At 33.7% G+C, this 8,950-nt stretch overlaps 1 non-coding gene across 1 annotated transcript; it reads left to right on the top strand.

The window, feature by feature from the left end:
• The first annotated feature begins 6,664 nt into the window (after positions 1-6,664).
• On the top strand, positions 6,665-6,768 carry LOC121100597. The gene has a single exon (XR_005832344.1). It is a non-coding gene; the product is annotated as a U6 spliceosomal RNA (small nuclear RNA).
• The last annotated feature ends 2,182 nt before the right edge of the window (positions 6,769-8,950 follow it).

Below are 8,950 nucleotides of genomic sequence, written 5' to 3'. Positions count from 1 at the left end.
CCAGAGTCTATATAAATTGGTTCTTAACATTTTCTGTTACTTTCTTTCAGAATCTCACTAAAGATAACAAAATGAGTGCCTAGTAAGACTAAAGCTATATAGGCTCTTTAGTGATTTTCTTAGTTACTCTGACAAAAGATAGATTTTTTCTTCTTCTCATACTGGAAATTTTGACACAAAGAACTAATTTCCACTTCAACATGTAATAACAGTGGAGGAGGCTGCAGGTTATTTGTTGATCTTCTCAGCTAAGTAGGACTCTTTAAAATGATGTAATTTTGATGGCAGCAACAACCCAAGGAGACAAAAGAAAATGTTATAATGCCAGTGACCTCTGCTGCTAGGGGAACATGAAAATTTAGGATTTAAAATGCCAAAATGCTTTAACAATGTTACAGTCACCCTATTTGTAATTTCACTTACTTGCTCAATTTTAACTGTATCATTTAGCTGATTCTACACAACAGCAAATGGAAATTTAAATAGTGCCATTTGGAACACACTAAACTATCTCTCACGAGTGACGTAATTATTCCAAATTCTAACTGTACAGAAAAGATATACTTGTATGAACGTTGGCTTGAATGTTTTGGCTTCAATTGCAACTTTGTAATAGCTGCAGCAAATTTTCCTATCTAAATGCTTTTAAAGGCAGAATGTCTTCATAAATGAGCGAAGAATTGGGTATCTAGATACTCCCTGGAAGCAAAACACAGCCAAGTGTCCAAATACAAGCTTTCTCATTTATATGTAGTGGAGTTTGAATATAACACAGCTGTTTAGTTCTGAAAGATGTGGGTATAATTATTCTCATTAGGGCTCTATCCCTCTACCTGCTTGGCATATGGCCTCATGGGCCAGTAGTGGGAGAATCTATGAAGGAAAGTTGATAAAGCAACTCCTGATATTCATATTGGTTGATGTGATTCAGCTGTTCCTGGCTTATAAAACCCAAGAGCAACTGTACTGAGAGGAGGATAGAAATACATGGAGAACTCATACACTACATGTACAAGGACTGTGGATTGGCAAACCACAAAATTGATATTTTAGGCAAAGTGGCATCTTGGAAGACTGTATAGGACAAAAGAATAAAAGGCACAGTCAAGTGACAAGTTCAAACAGAAAAAAATATCAAGAAGAAAAAAATGAATAAAAAAATGCATATAAGGAAAAGTTAAAATAACATTTTTAAGCTTTCCAATGTTCCTATGACCTGCTTTATTTGTGGTTTCTCATCTACTTTTATAAAGTGATTTGCTTTAAAGCAAAAAAAAAAAAAAAAAAAAGCCTTGTCCTTTAAATTATAAAATAGATTAATAGTTGGAGAACCCGTGTCTAATTCAACACAGGTTGGGGAAAGATATCCTCAAAAGCAACCCAACAATACCACCAATGGATACATTAGGTTTTGTTTGCTACAATGGTAGGGGGAAGGTGGACAGGGAAGAATGGAAGGAGAGAGGAAGGAAGGGAAGGAGGGAAGGAAAAGCAAAAAAAACAGACCTGGGGTTTATGACTTTGTCTAAGGTCTGAATAGAAAAACCTGTGAACTTTGTGGTAACCCATGAAGCTGACTCACACCACATTTCTGTTGAGAAAATTTAGGCTCATAGAAGTTTTGTGATCTGCCCAAGGTCACACGCCTAGTAAATGGAGCTGGAATTCAAGAACAGTTGTGATTCACTCCAAAGCCCATAATCATGCTCTTTCATCACAATGACTGGCAGCTGAGAATTTTAAGCCAAGCATGAAAAAATGGAGCCATAAGAAATAAAGAATAGGAATACGCAGCAAAAAGGTTACTTAACATATATTAGTGTAATCACTTTAACTGAAAAAAGAAAAATATTATAGAATTTAATAAAATATAATCGCATATTTTTTAGTCCAATGAAGTATAATTTGTATAAGAATAAATGTCAGTGAAGTTCCTTAATTTAACATGAGAAAAAATTATATGCATGAAATAAATAAGCAAATACTCTTGAGGAATAGGTTGAGAAGAACTAAATTTTGTTGTCACTGAGTGGGGTCTGTATTATACAGCTCATTTTTACTATATCTGAGCTTTACTGGACATATTCACTGTAGTTTGGGGAATACAAAAGAATACTGGACTAGGGTTCTGAGACTTAGCTTGTTATAAGATCTATAATAAATCACTTCAAGGAATGTCTGGCCCCAGGTTTTCTAACTTACAAAAATGAGGCACTTGGCTAGATTTGTGGTTATCATATTTTGTTTTGTTACAGAACTCCTTTTTTCCAAATAAATTCTCCAGTTGATTTCAAATAAGTAATGCTGATAAAATTGCAGCATGACAAATACCAAAAAAATAAAGACTTTTTTCCTTGAGCACTTAGATTTATGTTTTAGAAAAGGCCTAGTCTTAAAACATGTGGGAAAATGATATTAAAATGAAATATATTTCAGCATTTCACATATTGTATTCCAAACTGTCCTAGTTCTTGGAAGTAGTGTTTTAAAAAGAATTCTCTGGCTAATAATATCTTTGAATGATGAACACTGCATCTCCCTTTTGGACAGTTACAATATGTGTATCAGGTTAAGAAATCAGTAAAATTCTATAGCAAAATAAATTTATTTAACTTTGCTTATTCACATGCATCACAAGTGACCTCAGGTCACTTTTTTTCCCCCACCTTAAGTGAATGTTCCAAGAAGCATGCTTTTTAATATGGTCTACAAGTTCACGAACTCCAAGGACCCCAGTTTAAACCTATTTATAGGTTCTGAAATGGCACCTACTATACAAAACCACTCAATGGATATCATTCCTATGAATTAAAGTTGAATTCCATAAACACGGAGTTAACTAAGTACAAACCATGACATATTTAAGGTATCTTTTAAAGGAGGAGGGAAGGCTATTGATGATACAAAAGATATACAAAGCTCTTCAAGGAAAACAAATCTGAGATGAGCAAATATACATTCAAAATAGGGAAATATCTTGAAAATTCTTCTACCTTCCCTTTTCTCCTTGGCTTCAACCTAAGATTTTGTCCTATTGATCCATGTTCTCTCCACTTCTCACCCTTTCCTTTAGTTAAGGCCAGAAGAGAAAAAAAATCTAAAGAATGAAGTGCTACAATCTCAGTAAACTGCCGTATCTCCACCCTGCTCCTCTCTTAAACCGGGTCATTCCCACTGCTTTGTCCTTATAAGCTCTTGCTCCAGATTCCACAGTAAGAGCTTCTCCCATCCCAGAGCTAGTGCCTTTGGTGAATCTCCAGCACTGCCTACGACTGGTTTTCCACTGAAATGTGGACTGATGTTCTTTAAACCTTTTTTGTACAGAGATTATCTTCCACCATCCATATCACCTCTAAATCATTAGGACAAAAAAATTATTTTATTTAAAAAAATAAAATAAAATCACTGAGTGGAATAAGGGTAATGTCACATAGAAAAGACTGTCATTCCCTTATTTCTACAAATGGCAAATAAATAATGAGAAAAAAATTTTGTTTTAGAAAAGGAGAGGAAAAAACACTTTTTTTCTTCTATATTAGACCATGATGAACAGAAACTTTAATTCTAAGCCATAGATGGTGCTATGAAATAAAGTAGGGGAACAAGAAGGAAGGAAGGAAGGAAGGAAGGAAGGAAGGAAGGAAGGAAGGAAGGAAGGAAGGAAGATTAATTAAGGCCAGAATCCAGTGCCAAAAAGTGAGTTTTCTCCCCAACACCTCCGCTACTTAAATCACTAAACTGGCCCCAGCAGTACCCACAAAAACTAATTTAGAAAGATTCCCCCTTCTTCTTGCTAAAAGATAGGACTGTCAGGGAGACTTCCATAATTTCATCACAGTAAAAAATGCACTATTGCCATCCCAAACTGAAAATGTATGGCTTTTCACAGAGACATTTAAGTATGCAGTGTTAAATTTCACAGCATTATTGACACAATACTTTTGGTATACAATGTGATTGGTGAGCTAGCCTTGGGACTGAAACTCCAGCTGTGATTCCTACCCTTCTGGAACATAACTTGTTCATGAAATGGAGATCGCACTTATTTTCAGGAAAGAAAAGTACTGAGGTTTCTCTAATCCAGAATAGTTTAAATATAGGAAATGTTCCAAAGGATAGCAATCAAAATGATGAATGAGTTAGATTGTTTTATTCATGTGGAAATATAAATGAAGCATAAATTACCCAAGACAAATTTGCTAGGAAAAAAAAATTGGGGGAAATTGTGTGATGGTCTACAGAATGTGAAAGGCACAGACCTCAAGGCTAGAGAAATAACTTAGTGTGATTCAAAAGCTAGTAGTAGTACAGATAATGAGAATGTTCACAGTAAAACAGAAGCTGCCTCCCCTGTTGAAAAAGTAGCAGAGAAACTACACTAATTTGAATGTGGTTTAGGAATCCAAACCAGGTAAAGACTTAGGAATAAACTCTAATACAGTATTAATACTCATGTCAAGGGAGATCAAACCACCCAATCATGTTATCTAGATTATCTAGGTATAGAATTTGACCCATGGGGTCATCTTCTTTCATAAATATCAGACTCAACCAATTTGTTACCAACTTCCCATCGTTGGAAAAGCCTGTTGGATACATCAATGTTTAGGCAGCAAGTTGCTTGTGTTTTTCTCTGGGCATCAAAAAATCAGTACATGCATGATAAACAATTTAAAAAATCACAATTAGTTTCTTCCCAGTGACAAATAAATAGCAATCCTACATATCCTTAACAGTTCCAACACTGTCCAACAGAAATATAATGTGATAAACATATGTAATTTTAAATCCCCAAGTAGATATATTTAAAAAACAGGTAAAATCCATTTATTAATACATTTTATTTAACCCAATATATCAAAAATTTGATTTCACCTTGTGGCACTAGCCACATTCGATGCTCAGTAAGCACATGTGGTTAGTATACCGCATCATACAGCACAAGAACTAAGAGAATGGTAGAGGTATAAGACAAAAAGGAAAAACTGTGCATGGGTCAATGAAGGGACATTCTTTTTGACCCATGGTAATGAACATTATGATTATATTAAACACTACAGGTAACTTCACTGAGAAGGGGAAGGAGGACCACAGGCACTATGTGTGTGGTGAAGTGAAAATATCCTTAAAATAAGAATTAATTCATTTACGTGATTTTGGAGATGGGTTAATTTGAGAATAAAATTATTTTCTTTATATCCTCCTAAGTGAGCAATCAAAAATATATCAAAACATAATTTTAAATATTTTTATAAGTGGCAACTGCAATGATGTTAAGATGTTGTGACTAGAAAATAAAATGTTATTATGAAAATTATAAAAAAACTTGTCAAAGATAGCACTACATTAAGCACTTAAAAACATTTCTAGGACAGTTGAAGATGCCTACATTTAGAATACCAGTTGCAGATCATTATTCAGAAAATATACCAACAATTTATTTCTTTATTCAATAAAAATTTCTTTAGTATTTATTCTATTCCAGAAGCTGTCCTAGGTCCTAAGGATACAATGAAAACAAAAACAGGTAAAATCCATGCTCCTCAGAAGAAGCAAATATTCTAGGATAGATACATAAATTCATTTGTCTACCAAAGCTTCGTTAAACAGTTTTTAAAGAACTTCCTTTTCTATCACCAACTAATACGACCTAGAATTTGTTCTCTTAAGGGAACATATTCATTGATTGTCAGCCTCAAGAAGCTGGAACCTGTTTTATCTATCATCTAGTTCAATACATAGCAGAGTGCCTTATACATTATTTAATGATGGTACTGAATCAAATTACTTGAATCAAATTGAAATAAATCAAATTTAATTTAATTAGAAGGCATAAAATAGGTGTTATTGCACTGCTAAAAATCCTAACTCAAAAACCAGGAATATCTCCATTAAAAATTAATACTGAAACCAAATGAAGACATTAGTTTCAAGAAAGGAAAACTTCAGGCCATTATCTCTCATAAACAGAGATGCAAAAATCTTCAATACAATATTATCAAATCCAACAGTATATACAAAGAATTATATACCATGACTAAGTGGGATTTATTCCAGATTTTTAGACTGGTTCAACAAATGTTAATCAACTAAAGTAATCGATCATATAAACAGGCTAAAGAAGAAAATTTACATGATCATATCAATTGATGTAAAAAAAAAAATACCTGACACATCCTAACAACCTACACTAATCCATGATAAAAACCCTCAGCAAACTAGGAATGAAGGGGAACTTCCTCAACTTGATAAAGAACATCTGTAAAGAACCTATACTTAACATCATACTCAATGGTGAGAAACTAGATGTTTACCACTAAACTGAAAACAAGGCTAGGATAGTCCCATTCGTAACTCCTATTCAACATTATACTACAAGTCCTAACACACTAATACCAAAAAAAAAAAAAAAGTAAATAAAATGTATATAGTCTTTGAAGTAAGAAATAAAATTGTCCTTGTTTAGAGATGACATGATTGTCTATGTAGAAAATCCCAAGAAATCACAAAAAAACCTCCTGGAAAAATAAGTGCTCAAAGCAGAAGTGCAAAATACAAGGTTAATATACAAAAGTCAATTGCTTTCCTATATACCATTGATGGAAAATTGGAATTTGAATTTAAAACACAATACTATTTACATTAGGACCAAAATAATGTAATACTGCTCACTTTGGCAGCACATATACCAAAACTGGAACAATACAGAGATTAGCACAGCCCCTGCTCAAGGATGACATGCAAGTCTGTGAAGCGTTCCATAAAAAAAAAAAAAAAAAGAAAGAAAATAATATAATATTCAGACATAAATCCAACAAAATATGTATAACATTTATATGAGAATAAGCACAAAAATCTGATAGAAGAAATTAAGGAATATCTAAATAAATGGAGAGATATTCCATGCTCATGGATAGGAAGATGCAATATTGTTAAGATGTCAATTCTTCCCAACTTGATCTATAGTTTCAAGGTAATCCAAATCAAAATTCCAGAATGTTATTTTGTGGATGGATATCAATAAAGTCATTCCAAAGTTTATATGGGAAGATGAAAGATTCAGAATAGTCAACACTCTATTAAAGATGAAAAACAATTTAGAAAACTGAGACTGTCTGACTTGAAGACTTAATATAAAGCTACAGTAACCAAAAGAGCATGGTTTTGGCAAAAGAACAGACACATAAATCAATGAAACAAAACATAAGACCCAGAAATAAACCCACACAAATAAAGCCAACTGATCTTTCACAAAGGAGCAAAGGCAATTAAATGGAAACAAGATAGTCTTTTCAACAAATGGTACTGGAATAACTGGACATTCATATGCAAAATAAATCTAGATTTGGGACTTAGACCTTCCAACCAATTAACTCAACAATTAACTCACATAGATCACAACCTGAATGTAAAATCAAAAACTATAAAATTTCTAGAAGATAGCACAGGAGACAATCTAGGTGACCTTGGTGTGAGGATGAGGTTTTAGATACAACACCACAAGCATGATGGTCACAAAAAAAAATTAGTAAGTTGGTCTCGTTAAGATTGAAAACTTTTGCTCTGTGAAAGACAATCTTAAGAGAATGAAAAGACACATACTATGAGAAAATATTTGCCAAACACATATCTGACAAAAGATTTGTATCTAACATATGCAAACGATTCCTAAAGCTCACTAATAAGAAAACAACTCATTAAAAAAATGGTAAAACGGGGGCGCCTGGATGGCTCAGTCATTAAACGTCTGCCTTTGGATCAGGGCGTGATCCCGGAGTCCTGGGATCGAGCCTCACATCGGGGCTGTTTCTTCCTCTCCCACTCCCCCTGCTTGTGTTCCCTCCCTCGCTGTCTCTCTCTTTCTGTCAAATAAATAAATAAAATCTTTAAAAAAAAAATGGTAAAACGATCTGAACATACACCTCATCAAAGAAGATGTACAGACGGCAAATAACTATATGAAAGATGCTCAACATCATTTTTCATTAGGGAGCTTCAAATTAAAACAATAATGAGATATCATTATTAGAATGACTGAAATAAAAAAAGCTGGCAATAACAAATGCTGACAATCAAGCGCAGCAACAGGAACTCCAGTTCATTGCTGGTGGAAATGTACAAGAAGGTACAGCCACTTTAGAAGACAGTTTGGTACTTTCTTACAAAGCTAAACATAGCATTACCATACATTTCAGCAATCATGCTCTTAGGTATTTATCTGATTGAGTGGAAAACTTATGTCCATAAAAATATTTGCACTCAAATGTTTATAACTGCTTTATTTATAATTACCCCAAATTGGAAGCAACCAAGATATTCTTCAACAAATGAATAAACAAATTGTAGTTCATCCAAGCAATAGAATATTATCCAAGGATTAAAAAAATGATCTATCAAGCCACAAAAAAGACATGGAGGAACCTTAAATGTATATTGTAAGTGAAATAAGTTAGCTTGGATGATGCTACATAGTGCATGACTCCAACCACATCACATTCTGGAAAAGACAAAACTACAGTGACACATAAAAAAATCAATGGTTGCCAGAGCTCAGGGTGAGGGTGAGTAGAATGAAGAGATGAAACACAGTGCTCAAATTTTAAAATTTTAATTAAAAGAAAATGGTGAAGAAGGTCAAAGAGACACAGGAGCCAACTAAAAGACCTCCCAAATGTTAAAGCTGGAACAATTGGAGCAATAAAATAAAGTAGTCCTGGATTGTAACCCAAAGGTTAAAATAAATACCCATGAGTCCATACTGATATAAATAAATGGTTAAATAAGTTAAAAATGAGAAAGAAGAGACAAATCTCCCATGCAGAAGAGTTCCACATAAATTATTTAGATGCTCCGTCCTAAAGGTTGAGGAAAATAACTCCCCATCCTTAAGTGTGAGCTGCACATGGTCACTTCCTTCCAAAAAATGTAGTATGAAAACAGGAGGGAAAAA

The sequence above is a fragment of the Ursus maritimus genome, unplaced genomic scaffold (genome assembly GCF_017311325.1).
Source record: "Ursus maritimus isolate PB19 unplaced genomic scaffold, ASM1731132v1 scaffold_4, whole genome shotgun sequence".
NCBI lineage: Eukaryota > Metazoa > Chordata > Mammalia > Carnivora > Ursidae > Ursus > Ursus maritimus.
This window is presented reverse-complemented; position numbering and strand designations above follow the sequence as displayed.